Source organism: Mirounga angustirostris, unplaced genomic scaffold, assembly GCF_029215605.1.
Source record: "Mirounga angustirostris isolate CCGP_5_RB_7025 unplaced genomic scaffold, mMirAng1.0.hap1 SCAF_10, whole genome shotgun sequence".
Taxonomy (NCBI): Eukaryota; Metazoa; Chordata; class Mammalia; order Carnivora; family Phocidae; genus Mirounga; species Mirounga angustirostris.
The window spans coordinates 116018757-116034575 of NW_026991718.1; the positions used below are offsets into that span (position 1 = coordinate 116018757).

Genomic DNA, 15819 nt, shown 5'->3' on the forward strand with positions numbered 1-15819 from the left:
AGCTACAGACTGTCCATGTCCCATGCCTGGAGACAGCGATGTAGGTGGACTGGATGGGGTGTTTGGAAGGACACCAAGTTATTGTTTGCCAAGTGCAGGGCTCTGATGGGGACTCTGGAGTGAATCAAGGCAGGCTTTCGGGAGGAGGTGGCCTTCAAAACCTCAGAAGCTGGGTAGGATCCGGATGGATGGAGATTTTGAGAAGACACCCTGGGGTATGGGCGTGCCCTTCGTAGGGGAGGGGAAGATATTGTGGGTTGGGGAGGGATGGCAGGGGTTGGCTGTCCAGGGGCCAGGAGAGCCGAGATCAAGCTAGAATGCCTGCCGAGGGCCATTAGAGTCCATCAGGCACTCATGGCCGGGCACTCAGAGCCAGAGCTTGTCTCTGGAGGGTCATCACTCCTCAGGCCGGTTTCCTGCTGGAGCCCATTACTGAGTGTGCTGTGAAGAGATTTGTGAATTCCTGCCTCTCCTGGAACTTTCTTGCCTTCCCAGTCTTCCTACACTTCATGACGTGGTATTGCCCTGCACAGCGGTGTGGTAGCAATCTGGAGGTGCCTGCCTGCCTGGGGGCAGTTGTGGGCCAGGGTGGGGTAGGAGGAGCGGGGCTTGTCTGACAGCACCTATAAAAGCTGGCTGCCTCCGCTCCTGCTTCCCCTGCAGTTTCCTCAACGGGGTCACACATAGCCGTGCATGGGGACAGTCCGGGGAAGGGGGCTTGAGTTCATCCCAGCCAGTTCCTCCCTCCTCACCACCCGACCTCCAAACAGCCACCACCTCTTTTTCCAAACGGTCAGCCATTCCTGTGCTCAGAGAGCCCGGCGCTGAGCCCCGGGGGAGGGGAGAGAACAAGACACACTTGGTCTCTTTCCTCAAGGAGCTTCTGTCCAGCTTGGAGTCCCCATCCCAGCAGGTGACAAATACGCGAGATACTGTCTGCTTGCGAGAAGAGCCCTGAAGGAAACAAATAGATGCTGAGAGGGGCCTATTCAGAGAGGATGGGGAGGACAAGTCGGGGAAGGTGAGGTGGCCAGTGGAAAGAGGCAGTCTGGCAGAGTGGGAACAGCAGGGGGGTCCGGACCCTCAGGTGGAAAGTGTTTAGCATATTGAGGAACAAGGAGTGATCTGCAAGGTCAGGCAGGGCCTCATCATCTCAGTGACCTTGTTTGCTCTGAAGCAAACAACTTTGCCCTGTAGGAGCCCAAGGTGTTAATGGATTAAGAGGTGTTTTTGGTTTTGTTTTAAAATTAACATCAGAACTCCCAAATACTTACCTTCTGATTGGTTTTCATACTAATCCCTAAGTCATCAAGAAAAGGCTTCTTCAGCACTCCGTATTTTTTTTTTTTTTAAGATTTTATTTATTTATTTGACAGGGAGAGACACAGCCAGAGAGGGAACACAAGCAGGGGGAGTGGGAGAGGGAGAAGCAGGCTTCCCGCGGAACAGGGAGTCCAATGCGGGGCTCGATCCCAGGACCCTGGGATCATGACCTGAGCTGAAGGCAGACGCTTAACAGCTGAGCCACCCAGGCGCCCCTTCAGCACTCCGTATTTATTGCGCACTTCCTCTCACATACTCCCTCACAGTTCACGAAGCTTTGTTGCTTCTTTTGGCAGTTTGTTTGTTTGCAGTTATTATTGCTGTTTTTAGAGGTGATGGAACAGAGAGGTTAAGTGACTTGCCCAAAGTCACACAGCTTAATCAAGATTTGAAGTCTTGGGTCACTGTTCTTTCTATTCTACCACACTACTGTGTAAGAAGGCCAAAGCAGAAGTTTCTATTTCTTTTTAGCAAGGTTGCAATTCTAAAATGATCACAGTTTAAAAAGTTTGGGTATAGAATGATATAATAGTAATTGTGTCCAGGCAATGAGATTAGAATGACCTTCTCCTCCCCCTATTTTCTATAGTTAATTCTTTTTTAGTTTAAACTTTTTATTTCCACACACTCCCATCCAACTCTTTTCCAAGGTTTTGATACCATCACTGTCCTTGAGGACCTCGGATCTTCCTTATTTTCTATTTGAATTCTTTCTTTTTATTTCTCTTTCTTGAATGTCTGAAAAGAGAATGCAGGCAGATTAGAGATCAGCCTCTGCTCACAAACACATTTAACTCAAAGCAGAAATTTTTAAAATTTATGCATATAGTAGTTTTAAATATTTTATTCTGTAACTTTTGGATTTGGGGTGTAAAACAGCAATTTGATAATTCAGCTCATTTGTAAGGAATCCCTCAGTAGACTCCTCGCTAGCCCCCCCCCTTTTTAAGCGATTTAGGATAAAATGCACATAACAACAGTTTGCCATCTTACCTGTTTTGAAGTGTACAGTCCAGTGGCAGTAAGTACCCTTACATTGTTTCACCACCCCCATCTCCAGAACTCTTTCCATCTTGCAAAACTGAAACTCTTCACCCATTAAACAATAGCTCCCCATTCCTTCCTCTCCCCAGTGCCTGGCAACTACCATTCTACTTTGTCTCTAGGATTCGACTCCTCCAGGTGCCTCATTCACAAGGCTGTCTTAAGAGGATGTATTTGAAAAGGGGGTTATATGATATCTCTGAACAATGAAGTCTTTGGGTGGTGATTAATTCTCCCAGTTAATGCACACTGCAACTCACAGCTTCATGTGACCGCATTCCAGCAGAGTTAACAGGCTGATCATCTCCTGGGAGGGCTTTTCTTCCCGTAGCCTTGGTTCCAAGGCCCTGCATGGAACCTGGCCACAGCCCCCCTGTGGAGGCGGGATAATAGGATGGGGAAGGCTGTGGATGTAATCCTAGGACCCAGGCACAGTTCCTCAGTTAGCTGCTTACCTGCTGTGGGATTTGGGCCAAGTCCCTCCACCTCTCTGAGCCTCATCTTCCTTCTCTGAGACGGGACAGTACTTTCTGTCATGTGGACAACCCAAAATCGGTGAGATAGATAATGGACTTCCCCTTGGCAGTTTTGAGGATCCTAGCACAGTGTTCAATTGTGATTAAATGTAAGGGAAATGGGACTCCTGATCCCCATGTTACAGAAGCAGCAGAGACTTAGAAGTGGTGTGACAGGCCTGAGGTCATTCAGCACTTGGGCGTCGACCCTGGGCTGAAACCCAGCCACCCTCAGTCACAAGCAGCAGCTACTGTGGGTTCCTCGTTGGTCAGTCTTTTGATGGGTAGGAGACTGTGAAACAAATAGTTGCTTTCCCATCTTACTGGATTGAAAACATTGCCCAAGAAACTCTCTTGTTGGTGGGCCTGCAGGGGAGGACACAGGGTGAAGGTTTTGGTGCTGAGTCAAGGACAGTGATTCTGCATCATGGGAATAGAGTCCTAAAGCATTTCTGTGGTGATCATCTTGCCCAGGGACAACACAAATCTTGCACTTCACAGTTACTGCCCATACTAGGCCCGTGGCAAACATCAGTCAATCACAGGCACTCCCACTGAGCCTGGACACAGCTCCAGGATCCTTCTTACCACAGGCAGGTACTCCCAACGACCCGGAAGTAGCACACCCAGTGCGATCTCCAACCTAGTACAGTCCCGAGCTTTTACAGACAGATGGCAGTCCTGGGAGGGAAGGGACTGCTTCAGGAGCAGGTGATGTCACAGGTCTCTCTGTGAGAGCAGAAAAGGGTCCTTTGGCAGGACAGCCCAAAGCCTGGAGAGGTGTGATGAGTATGCTTGCAAAAACATCGCGGCACAGCAGCTCCCAGAGGGATAGAAGTTGTCGAGGTAAAGTCCAGTTTCTTCAGGTGCTCTTTGGGGGTGCTGGCTTGGGCATGAGGTCTTTGTGGAGGTGCACTCTCCACCAGCAGAAGGAGACCAAACTTGTCTTTCTACAGTGGCTTCTAGCTTTGAGGGAATGTGTGCGGTCTTAATCGTCAGTGAGCTTGTGTTTTTACTATTTGTGACACTGGATGCTGTGAAGGTTGGGTTCTGGAGATTGAAACCTATAGGGTTTGCACTCACTTAGCAGATTGAATGTGACTTGCTGTGTGACGCTGAGCAAGTCCCTCAACCTCTCTGAGCCTCCGTTTCCTCAGCAGCACAAGGGGAGATGGTGAAAACATATCCTGAGGGGATCAAATATAAGACGCAGGTGTAAGGACCTCGGACAGTGACTGGGCCACTGCAGTAGCCACCGATTCCTGAGCAGACACTAAACACTGGTAATTATGACTGTTAGCCGCTAATCACCCACTTAGTACCCTGTGCCATTGTGGGGGCAGGGCTCCGTGGGCAGGGTGGGGAGGTTGGTGACCTTTCACTTTGGGTGGGTGTTCTTTCAAAGAGATCTCCCCAAGTTCACCATAATGTGCTTTCAGAGGTGGTTGGGAAAAAATTGACGAGGGACGGGTCCGGGGGCATGAGGAGGGAGCCTGTAGTCACGACTTGTCCCAGGGCCTCTGTCTTCGGCTTGCCAAGTCACTTCTTACAGATTCTTTTCTACTTGCTGTGTCCTCAGTCTTCTTCCGGGGGAAGGCCCTGTAGGCCTGTACCACTTTTGGGGTAAAGTCAGAAGCAGGGTCCTATCTCCTAAATGTCAGCAGACATTTGCCTGGGCACCTCTTCTGGGCTGGAGACAGGGTTATAGGGGTGGAAACCACATAGCCTTCAGGGGCCTCAGGGTCTAAAGGGAGAAGGAGAAAAGCAAACAGCGCAATGCCGAGGGCCTGGAGCACATCTAAACATGGGGCGTGGACCCAGCGAAGGAGCCAGTCAGGGAAGGCTTCTTGGAGGGAGCCATGCCGGAACTGAGATCTGGAGGAGGCGGCGGAATGAGGGAGGAGGTAGGGTGTTGCAGGCAGGGAACAGCCCATGCCGAGGCCTGGAAGCTGAGAATGTGATGTGTTGGCAGGAAGAGGGTGGTGGGGAGAAAGGGGAGCTTGGCAAGGCAGGGACACCAGTGGTCACCAACCAAAACTATCAGACGGTGATACTTGTGTGACGTGGAGGGGATGGGCAGCTGTGGGTCCTCACACAGGGCACTGAACCCACCTGCCCCAGCCCCTGGCCTGCGGAGTGCCTCGGAGGGGCTGGGATGGGGCAGCGGCTGCATGGGCCCCCACCAGGCCCTTTCGCACCCGCTTCTCCAGACATTCACAGCAGTTCTAGGGCAGGGGGCAGGGCAAACAGCTATCAGTGGCATGTTATGGATGAGAGAAACTGAGGCCCAGGAGCCTAGTGGTACCGTGAGTGAGTGCAGAGCTAGTGCTCAGAAGCAGGTAGCGGGTGCTGACGGATCTCCTGTTCTAAGGGTGGGCTTGTCATCTCAGGTGGGGGCTCTGTGCTGCCAGACTTCCCGGAGGAAGGCATCTTAAACCCCGTCTGTGCCGAGGCCCTGGTGCTAGTCCTCACATCATTTCCCATGTAGCTGGGCTGAATGAACATTCTTCTCTGTCTTTTTTGCTTGTTGATAACAATTCTCTGGATGGGAAAAAAAAAAGCTTGAAGTATGAATGTCACACATGCACACAAATGATGCCTGATGTCCCATCCAGAACTGGGTGTGATGTAGGAGGGTAAAGAAAGAACAAACAACTCGGGCTTGGATGGAATCTGAAGGGTCACACCCATGAGGGCTTGTGTCTTCTCCCAGCAGCCATCATGCCTGTGTCTGGCCTCGCTGCACCCTCCTGGGCAGCTCTGCCCTTTAGAAAGGCCTCCTTGTAATGCAGAATCTGGTTCCCCTTAACAGCCTCACCTTCCTGTCCCCACTCGGGTTGTAGTGTGATGACATGGAGCACATGTGTGTGCAACATCTTCCAGGTATTTGAAGACAGTAGCCATGCTTTTCTGAATTGGCTTTCTTGTCCGGAACACCATCCCAGTCTCTCCAAGCCCTTGCTCATGTTGAACGAGGCGTGACTCATGGTACACATGTATCACACCCCATTTGTGGCAGATTTCTGACAGGCAGCACTAACCAGTCATAGCATTCGTGATCAGTCAGTCCCGGCTTTCTCAGGCTCCCTGTGGCCCCGCCCAGCAGAGGAGGCATTTCCTCGCCACCTCGGCATTTACTGCATTTACTGCATTTACTGTGAGTTGTCTCAGCACAAGGACTTACTCGTCCTGGATCCTCCTGCCTGCCCAGGACCCAGCGTGGGAATTCCCCGCTGTAAAATAGGTATTTGTCATCACGGATGGATTTGAGACTTCTGCCCATGTGGATTGCCTTCTCTTCGGGCTCCAGCTGGGCAATGCCCCTTGTCCAGAGTCGCCAGCATCACGACCACAGCATCATCCCGAGTTCAGTGGGGGCTGCCCCCCCCCCCCCGCCCCGGTCCTGTCCCGTACCTTTTCTGTCAGTGCAGCCTCAGGCCGTGTCTGTGGTCAGCAGGAGTCACTAAGGCATTTTCCCACACGTGCTGCTTTCTTATGTAATGGTCTAACATGGGATCCAAACTCAAAATCTTAATATAAGCTCTGAGGACTAGGCCCTCTGCCTTCTTACGTCTCTGTCCCCAGGCCTGGCACCAAGGCAGGCGGCACTGCCAGTGGTGACCTGACCTGAACCCAAGGTTTTCCCCATTCAGTTCCATCCTGTTTGTTTCATCCCATCTCTCAGCTCCCCAGGCTTCTTGGCTCCTGATCCTGTCACCCGATATACCACCTGTCACTCTAGGCACAGTGAATGAGCCCGTTAACACCTTTTTTCTATTCTGGGATCCTCTCGGTCATTCAGAATGATGAAAGAGGCCAGCAATTCGGGTGCATGGGGCCTGGCAGTGTCTGGCTCTGGACACAGGGGCCTGTGACAGCTTATAAAAAGCCAGGCTTTTGTGACTCATCACCAGGGTTTGACGTCAGCCCTCCAGAAGTGAGGGTGGTTTTTTAAGGCTTTTTCTAAGTTGCATTTCCCAGACCGGGCTCCTGAGACCTTGGAAAGGCAGCAATGAAGCCCACATGCTAGGGCCGGTATTTGAAAAGCCAAATCTTGGATTCTCCACACCACCCCCCCAACTCCCCACCAGGCCAGACAAGGGACTGTACACATCCGCTTTTTACACGGCCTGCAGCCACAGCAGCCCGTCACTCCGGGTATCATCTACTCCGCAGCATCCCCTCCTAGTGGTTATAACTTTGACATACAACAAGAAAGTCATGATTCAGTAACTGCAGCTTGGAAGCTGGCATCTCTTTAAAGCTCGGACTCCCAGGGGTGGTGGTAATAGGTGTCCTGGGGGGTAGGGCAGGGGCCCCTGAGCAGAACTGCTGGCAAAGCGGACTCCACAGGCAGGTCTCGGAGGATAAATAAGATAGCAAGACGATGTTTGTGGCAGATTCCAACACAGAAGGGATGAGGAGGGGGGTGCCTGGCTGGCCTGGTTGGTAGAGCGTGATCTTGGATTTGTAAGTTCAAGCCCCACATTGGGTATAGAGCTTACTTAAAAATAAAATCTTAAAAAGAGAGAATGGGCGAGGAGTGAATGTTGCCTGACAGGTTGCTTACCGGATACTTTGCCGTAATGGTAGAAGTGGATTTTGAGAATAGCATGCTATTTGGGGTCCCCTGGTCGGGCTGGAGGAGGTAGGGCTGCCTCCCTGAATGCTTGGAGCTGGTGGTCTCCAGGCTGGGAACCTGAAGGCATCTTCCTTTCTCAGTCTGGGGAGAAGAGGGACACACCCACACTTAGAGCCCCAGGCAGAGGCCCCTGCTCTGCCACTTGATCCTCAGAGAGCACATGTGCCTTTCTGATCCTCAGTTTCTTCCTTTGTACTATGAGGAGGTTGAAGTTGTGTGGTGGGTCTCAGGGTACTGTGTGGGAATTCCATATGGAGAAAAAATGGGAGCCGCTCTGAGGGACCTGGAATGGGATGGGAGTCAAAAAGGCCTTCCTCAGTTCCCCCCTGGGGGCCCTCAGAACCTGGTTTGAAAATTACTGGCATTATTATCTCCTAGGACTCTGGAATTTGGAGGCTCCTCCTCCTCATTTCTAATCCCAGCACCCCTGCAACCAGCTGTGTGATCTCTCTGGGCTTTACTTTGAAGCTGTAGTGAGAGCCAAGCTGGGGGAATCCTGGGCAACTGGGGAACCCATGTCAAGGGTTCTGGTGTTTCTGGTGAGAGGGCCAGAGTGTCTGGGACCACACACCTGGAGGAGAAGGGCCTGAGGAAGGGCAGTGGGCCGCAGTGATCACAGACGGGGATGGGGGGGCCACCTTTTCCTTCCACGTGCTAGGGTTCTGGTCCAGGGGGCACCAGGCCTCTGCCCCCATGGCCAGCAGAGCCAGAGGCTGCCACCTTCTAACTTACTCAGGAAATCGTCAGACCCTGCTTGAGGGCCCCAGGAGCGGAAGCCCGTCTAGGTCCTGCCTGGGGAACTGGCCTGGCTGAGATCTCAGCCAGGCGCTGCTGGGTGGCACCAGACTCCAGCCGTGGGCATCATGGTGCAGCAGTAGCTACAAGCTCTGGCTCTGGGATCAAAAAGGCTGAGCTCAGATCTGGGCTTTTCCACTGTGCGACCTTGGGTTGCACGGACCTGCCTGCCACCTAATGTGGCACAGGGGTCTGTGACTGCTGGAGCAGTGGTCCTCACTGGCTGTGCGACCTAGGGTTGCTCACTTCTCTCTGAGCTTCATTTTCTTCCTCTTTGAAACGGGAATGGTCAGCCTGGTAAAGAGGTGGTGAGCTGAAACCCTTAAAGTGCTTCATGCTAGGCCAGCTCAGGGCCACCCTCAGCCGGGGGAGGGGCCCTGGAGCTTGTGAAGTCTCCCGACCCACTGCTTCCCGTCCTGGAGACCCAGCTGAGCTGCACTCTGGGTCCATCTGGAGGGCATTGTGTAACCCTTCCTCTGCCCCTCTGGCCTGAACGTGTCAGGACAGAACCCTCACACACCCTTGCCCCAGCTGGGGCGCAAACCGTGCTTCTGAGGAGCAGAGCAGCTGTCCCCGGGGCAGGGGGCAACCAGGTGGGGTCCTCTCAAGCAGCTGCTCCAGGCCCATGAAGGGGGTTGGCCATCTGCACTCCGGACCCTGTCCTCTCCCCCCACCTGTGCCCTGGTGCCAAGAACCTGAAGCCGGACCTGGCCTGCCGACCAGAAGGGGCTTTCTCTGCTTTCACCCAGCCAGACCTGAGACACCATCAGAAGTACCTCCTGGCTGCTTAATTTCAAGGTTCCCAAGGGTGTCCTGCCTTTCCAAGGGGGAGGGTCTTGCAAACAGAGCAGGGGGAGAGGGAGCCGGGGAAGAGGGGCTAGAGCTCCAGAAAAAGCAAAGAGGTCTGAGGACCGCTGCTCCAGCAGTCACAGATCTATGTGCACATTAGGTGGCAGGCAGGTCCCTGCACAGTGTTTTTTAAAACTTTGACTGAACTCATTCCATTTAAAAATATAAGGGTTTTATTATTTTTTTTTTTTTAAGTCCAGATTTCTTTCTTCTGTCATCCGGTTCCCACATGGCAGCTGTGGACCCAGAGGGGTTAGATAAGCAGTCTCCTATAGACATTTGAACTTGTGACCCCCATTCAAGGTCAGTCTGCTTAGTTTGCAGCTGGGGAAACTAAGGCCCAGAAAGGATCAGGTCCTGTGCAAGGGACACTGGCCCACCACGTCCAGTGTTGAGTTTAGAACCTGGCACCTTGGTCTCATAGAACAGAGCTTTTCTACGCTGCCACTCAAAATGAAAAGCCTGCTCCCTCATCTATAAAACATCAGTGATAATTATCTCCCCTCCCAGGCCTATGTCTGGAATGAAGTAGCACCTGGGCAGGACTCATTCAGTAATGATTCTTTTAAATCTGAACTTGTGATACGCCTGGCCTGGAAAATGTTGCTGGAAGCACTGCTTGCTTTCCCTCTCTGCCAACTTCTAGGAATGGTTATTTCCAAACAATTTCTGATACCCATTCCTTAGGATTTATTGAGCTCTCATTCCCACAGCCTCATTACCCAACTTCAAACAGCGTTGCTCAAGGCTTTACATCCCACCAGACTGTGTCCCTATAGTGCGCCTGTATGTGTGCGTGTATGTGTGTGTGTTTTGGGACTGACCTAAAAGGAGCTCAAAGCCCTGGCCCTGGGCAATGGATTCCAACTCAGACTCAGGAGTAGATCATTTTGCTTCCTTGAGCCTCAGTTTGCCCAACTGTCAAATAGGGAGTTGTTCATTTATTCGGTATTTACAGAACCCAACCATGTATTGGCCTGGTGCTGTAAATTATACAAGATATTGAGGGTCTCCACCCTCGGGAACCTGTATTAGATACTCAGGATCCCTTTCTGGTAGGAGAGCGACAGAAGACAAGTAAACCAGTAAGTTGCTTAATGCATGAATGAAACAGGGTGGTCAGAGAGGTCCTTTTGAGGACCTGACTCCTGAGCAGAGACAGATCAGGATAGGAAGGAGTAGACATGCAAAGATGAGGGTGGGGATCATTTCACAGGTTCAGCGGCCCTGAGGTGGGCACATGCTCAGAATGTTTGAGAACAGCAAAGAGGCTAGTGCGGCTGGAACAGAATGAGCAAGGAGAAGGTATAGGAACCGAGGCTGGAGATGGGGGGATGGGGAGGCCAGTTCTTATTGTAGGCCAAAGTGAGCAGTGTGCCTTTTATTCTTCATGGAGTGGGGAGCCTTTGAAGGCTTTAGAAAGGGAAGGAAGTAGTCCATTTTGTACTTTAAAAAGATTCCTCAGGCTGCTGTTGGGAGAGTGGTTGTGGGTGGGTTGGGCCACTGACAAAGCAGAAAGGAGAGGGGACAGAAAGTGGCAACCTAGACCAGGCTGGTGGGGATAGAAGCCAGTCTCTATAAAATGTGCTTTTGTGGGGGAGGGGCAGATGGAGGTGGATGGGAAGGGGGGGCATTCCCAGGCTTCTGGAGTGTGTAACTGAGTGCATGAGGTCCCCGCTCTCTTGAGAGCAAGGCCATTGTGGGGGAGAAAGGGATTCAGATTCATTCTGGACACTCTCAGCTTGAGATGGCCTTGGCACTTTACGTGGAGCTGCCTGGTGCACTGGGCTATTGAGACAGGAGGTGATCTGCCCTCCGGCTGCTGTCAGGTCTGGTGCTATAAAACCCTGACTGCAGGCCAGTTGGGACGGACTTTATGAGGGATACTGCAGGTAGGAAGAAGATGCCTCTGTTCCTGACAGCCCCAGGAAGCCAAGGACACAGCCCTCAGGCCTCCTTGCCTTGGTCCCTGTCTTCCCTTCACTGGCAACATTACCTCAGTCCTACTTGGCCAAGCCGTGCCCTGCCCACAACGGTCTTCTCATGCCTTGGGGGCTGTCCTGTCCTGCTCCTTTGCTCACAGAGGATCCCTTCACATGAAAGCCCCACGTTTCCTTGCCAGTGGGTGACTGGGGTCCCCAGGAGGTGATCACTCTCTCCTTGATCCAGAAACCATGGTAACAGTAGTTGCAGGGGCCCCGCCCATGATTATAAAGCTTCCTATCTGTCATCTCTTTGGCTCCTACTCAGGGCATATTGGGTAGCACACCCCATTTCTGGGTGAAATCATTGATGTGCCCAAGGGTGCTGCCTCCACATGACCCTCACCCACTTAGTGCAGTGGGTGGGGGGCACAGGGTAGTAGCCTTCCGGCAGCCCAGGTTTAAGCCCCAGCGCCAACACTGCCTCTCTGGGAGGTGAGCTAGGTAGGGCATTGTTCCGCCCCTCTGAGCCTCATCTGTAAACTGGAGCAGTGGCAGACCTACCTCGCATGCACCCATTTTGAGGATTCAGTTGGCTGGAGTGCAATCCATCCTCCTCATTTGCAGTAGTTACGTTCATGAAGTCTGACAAACGCTGAATTAGTGAATGCGTTCTGAACCATGGCTCCTGGGGGAAATCGAGACCCTGCAAGACTTTGGTCACATTTCCACCAGCCAATCAATACATAACCTTGTTTTCTGCGTCTTTCTGTTTAAAAATAATATACTAATGGTTTATTAACACTGAATTGGCCAATAGCACTATGACTCATGCCCGCACAAGGCTTGTTGGATACCTATTTTCTCCACAGGCACATCACGGCCTTCTTCAGCGCTATGGAGAAATCACCAACAGAAAGAATAAAAATGTGAAAAACATATCCCTAAATAGACCAGGAAAAGCACAGTGGTTTATAGTAGGAGAGCTGAAACAAGAAGGCAGGGTGTCCCCTTGTTCAAGCTTAGCTAGGAAAGCGTGCACTGGGTGGGTGGCTCCGCTTCCCTGTGCGCGTCTGGCAGTGACCACAAAAACGCCGTGGGTGTCGGTTTCGGGGTTACAAACAAATGTTATCAAGTAGGTGAATTCGGATAGGGTCCCGAGCCATGGGGACTGTGTATGAAGCCCCTGCTCAGGCCTGGCCCAGCCAGTGCTCGGTAAGGGCCTCTGTTGGCATCGGAGCGCATCCTGGTTCCGAGACAGGACTCCAAGTGTGGGGCCGGGGCTCCCTGAGCTTTGTTGCTTTGTCTTCCCCTGTGTGCCACGTTTGTGACCTCTTGGCTCCTGTGCACGTTGGGGTCCGAGGCAGGTGTCGATTCTGGAGGCCCTGAAGGCCCCCGCTGAAGGGTTTGTTCCAAGTCCACTGGGTGGGTTGTGGCACCATGGAAAGGTTTCAGACTAAGCCGTGATGTGGTTGCATTTCTCAAGTGGCCGACCAAGGTGGAGGAGGGACTGGAAAGGCAGGATAGGAGGTTGGGGGCCAGAGAGGAGCAGTCTGGGTGTTCTAGGGGAGGCTGGCTCTAGATCAAGGGGACAAGGAATGGATGGGAGGGGCAGTTAGGAAGCACCTGGTCCTGGGGAGTGGTGGAGGATTCCCAGGAGGATGTTGGGGTAAGAGATGCTGCCAGGTGCTCTCGCTGGAGTTTGGAATTAAAGTTTGAAGTTGCTAGCTCTGAAGGCACAGCGAGGGAGGTAGCTTCCAGACTGACACGGTGGGACAGTGGGGTCACGGCTGTCAGCAGGAATGTGGCTGTGAGAGGGCAGTCTGTCCCTGATCCTGACCTCGCTGCTCGGAATTGCTTCCCAACTTCCCGTTTTGGGGGAAGAAACAGAGGGACGAAGGGAGGCCTTTGAGACTGGTAGGTGGAAGCCTTGAGCTGTTTTTCCCACAGCACCCAAATGGGCTGCCCCGTTGAGCTGTGTCATTTGACAGGTTGCTCACTGGTGAGAGAGGGCAGGGATCCCATAGGCCCTGAGCCCTTCCTCTGACAAGCCCTTTCCTCAGCCTGGCAGGGCCAGCAAAAGGAGTTAAGGCAGCTCTGGCTCAGAGGCCAGCGCTGTCTGTCCTCGGGGCTGACGTGGGCCCCACGGCCTCTTGTCAAGCCCGCTGCCGTGGCTCCCACACTGTCTGGGGCCCCCTGCACCCTCTGCTCTTCAGGAGTCTAGGCCTCTTCTTCAGCATCCCTGCCAAGCTTGGGCCCCCGGTTGCCAGCAGCAGGAGGGCCATGCTGGGCCTCCAAAGCATTTGCAGGAGGCTACTTGCCTGCGGTGGCTTCGTCTGTATCTCTGGGGAGACAGAGTCACAGCCATTCTGCTGAGTGTCTAAAGCTCTGTTGGGTCATCTTGTTACACGTTGACTTAAAAAAAAAATGCAGAAATAAGTTCATTCTGACCTGATAGAGTTTGCTGGATAAGATCTTGAAGCAGAAGGCAGAAATGAGACAAAGGGAGCTTCTACTTAGAAGAAGCAAGGACTTGTGTGCTGTGGGGCAGGGAGGCTGGGCTGGATGTCTGGGGCCGGGGGCAGACTGCACGGAGGAGGCCTCGCACAACCGGCTCCTGTCTGAGCCTGGGCTTGACGGACTGGCTGGGCCGAGATGGGGGCAGGGAAGCATGCAGCTCCTTGGGGGGGGGGGCGCCTCCGTGTGCGCACTGCTGTGGGTCAGCTGGAGGTACGTTCAGTCTCTAGCTTCCTGGGCAAATCTGAACGTCTTCCAGAGTGAATGGACAAAAAAGTTGGACCCACGTGCTATGTTATTATAAATTGTGGCCCATAGAATGTCTCCCCTGGGCAGGGAGGGCCACAGTCCCATCCTGGAGGATGCGGTGCCGGCCAGGTCCAACATCTTGGGTCTCTGGGACACTTGCCCCCCTCTAAAGTTTAACTGGCAAATGACGATTTTGCTGGATCCTGGGCTGGGTCCTGGGCTGGTGACACGCATGGGACACACACTCAGTCGGGCACAGCCACAGCCCCGAGTGCTCCAGCTGATCCACAGAGAAAGGAGAGGGGCAGACTGCCTGGGCCAGCAAGAGCTTGGGGTGGAGGGACTGGCTGAAGGACCCGCAAAGGGATTCTGGTAGGCCAAGTGCATGTGCAAAGGCTTGGGTGCATGCAGAGTGTGGTGTGTTTGGAAAAACGTACATTTGGTTCTCTGAAGCTGGAAGGGCCATGCTAAGGGGGTGGAAGAACAGGAGATGAAGCTGCAGAGATGGGTGGTCAGTCGGGACCAGGCTTTAGAAAGGGCTTCCAATAGGGGGAGGAGACAAGAAGCTTACATACTCCAGTGTTGGGAGCCTTCGCTAAAGCTACATGATCTTGACTTGGGGCAACTAACCGGTTTTTATGGGAGGGATGAGGTTCATTTTCTCATTCAACAAATATTATTGAGAGCTTTCTCTAAAGCTTGAGGTAGTACCCTGGGCCTGGGATATGACCTGCTGTGCCAAGACAGACAGAGTTCCCCCAACGGCCCCAAGCCTATAACCATCAACAAGTAAATGCCTAAATGAGCAGATGACAAATGCGACAGGGGCTCTGATGGAGATGCTGGCTGATCTGAGAGTAGAGGGCAGTCAGAGGAGACCTCTCTGAAGAAGGGACACTGGAAGCATGAGGAGTGGGGACTTTCCAGGTAGAAGGAGCAGCATGTGTAATAGCCCCACGCTGGGAAGAAGGGCAGTGGGGGCAAGGAACACAGAATGGCCGGAGTGTCCAGTCCTGGGCCTGTTTTTCATCCTCCTGCCCTGGGGAAAGACAGTGCTCAGAGCTGAGGGATGCCTGCCGCCCGGGGAGGCCCCAAGGCCCTGAAATCCTCCCTCTTAGTCACACCACTTACCTGGCTGTGACTTGTGCCCCAGGAGACCTAGCAAATCCTAGATAAGTTCACCTTTCCTCTTACCACATCTGGCCATGTGGCCTGGCCCCTTGCTAGTTCACTTTCCCTCTGAGTGTGTGTCAGCAGGACTCTGGACCTGGACAACCCTGAGCGAGAGGCTGGAGGGTTAGTCTTCTGTCTGGGCACCCCACTGTCTCCTGACAGGGATGCCTCTTCCACATAGGTCACTGCACACACTAACTCCTTCAGGCCAGTGACAGCACCACCCCACAGATGGGGACAAGGACCGTGATGGGTCCCAGCCTCAGCCAGGCTTAGAACCCAGTTCTTGCTCTGCTGGGCGCTATTGGCCATTGGCTTCAACAAGCTGCTCTTAATGTCTAGCTCTTGCAGGAAAACTTCCCCAGGGTTGGTCAGAGAACGAGCCCAGCCTCTCTGACCAGTGACCCAGAGGTAGCTCACCACCCCCCACCCCCACTCCAGGTCTAGCTCACTCTGTACCAGAAACTAATAGGAGCCATGGCAGCCCTGGGCCTGAAGCTTTACTCTCTGTGATGTAGCCTCTGTAATCCCTTCCTGTGGCCACCAAATTAGTGTAAGACAGAGCTGGGATCTGAACTCAGGCTTGTTTGGTTCTCTGCTGCCTTCTGGCTTCTGGCTCCTTACCATCAAAGGAATGACTCTCATGGTAGAATTTCAGGCAGTGGAGAGAAGGGATTTAGAGCAGGAATCTCTCCTATCCTTGAATGAGAACGAATGGGAAAATGCTTTGAGTTTGTCAAGGGCCGTGTGAATATGGTGTGCTACCACCTGGGTTAGAACTCCTCCCCAC

General features: G+C 52.9%; 1 protein-coding gene and 1 long non-coding RNA gene across 8 annotated transcripts in view; one reads left to right on the forward strand and one right to left on the reverse strand.

Annotated features, from left to right (window-relative positions):
• Window positions 1-15819, forward strand: part of LOC123851742 (disks large-associated protein 4) — a 62192-nt gene that overhangs the window by 11505 nt on the left and 34868 nt on the right. The window contains exon 2 of one of the 5 annotated variants that reach the window (XM_064573128.1): window positions 4040-4165. The exons of 3 other annotated variants lie outside the window; for them this stretch is intronic. The gene's annotated coding sequence lies outside the window, so the exon portion shown is untranslated. The remainder of the gene's footprint in view (window positions 1-4039; window positions 4166-15819) is intronic. One more of the 5 variants, XM_064573129.1, reaches the window with a different exon arrangement.
• Window positions 1357-15819, reverse strand: part of LOC123851749 (uncharacterized) — a 118159-nt gene continuing 103696 nt past the window's right edge. For 2 of the 3 annotated variants that reach the window (XR_006792695.3, XR_010405829.1), the window contains one exon: window positions 1357-2061. This is a non-coding gene — a long non-coding RNA (uncharacterized LOC123851749). Of the gene's footprint in view, window positions 2062-7452; window positions 7606-15819 lie in introns of all 3 variants that reach the window. The other variant, XR_010405831.1, reaches the window with a different exon arrangement.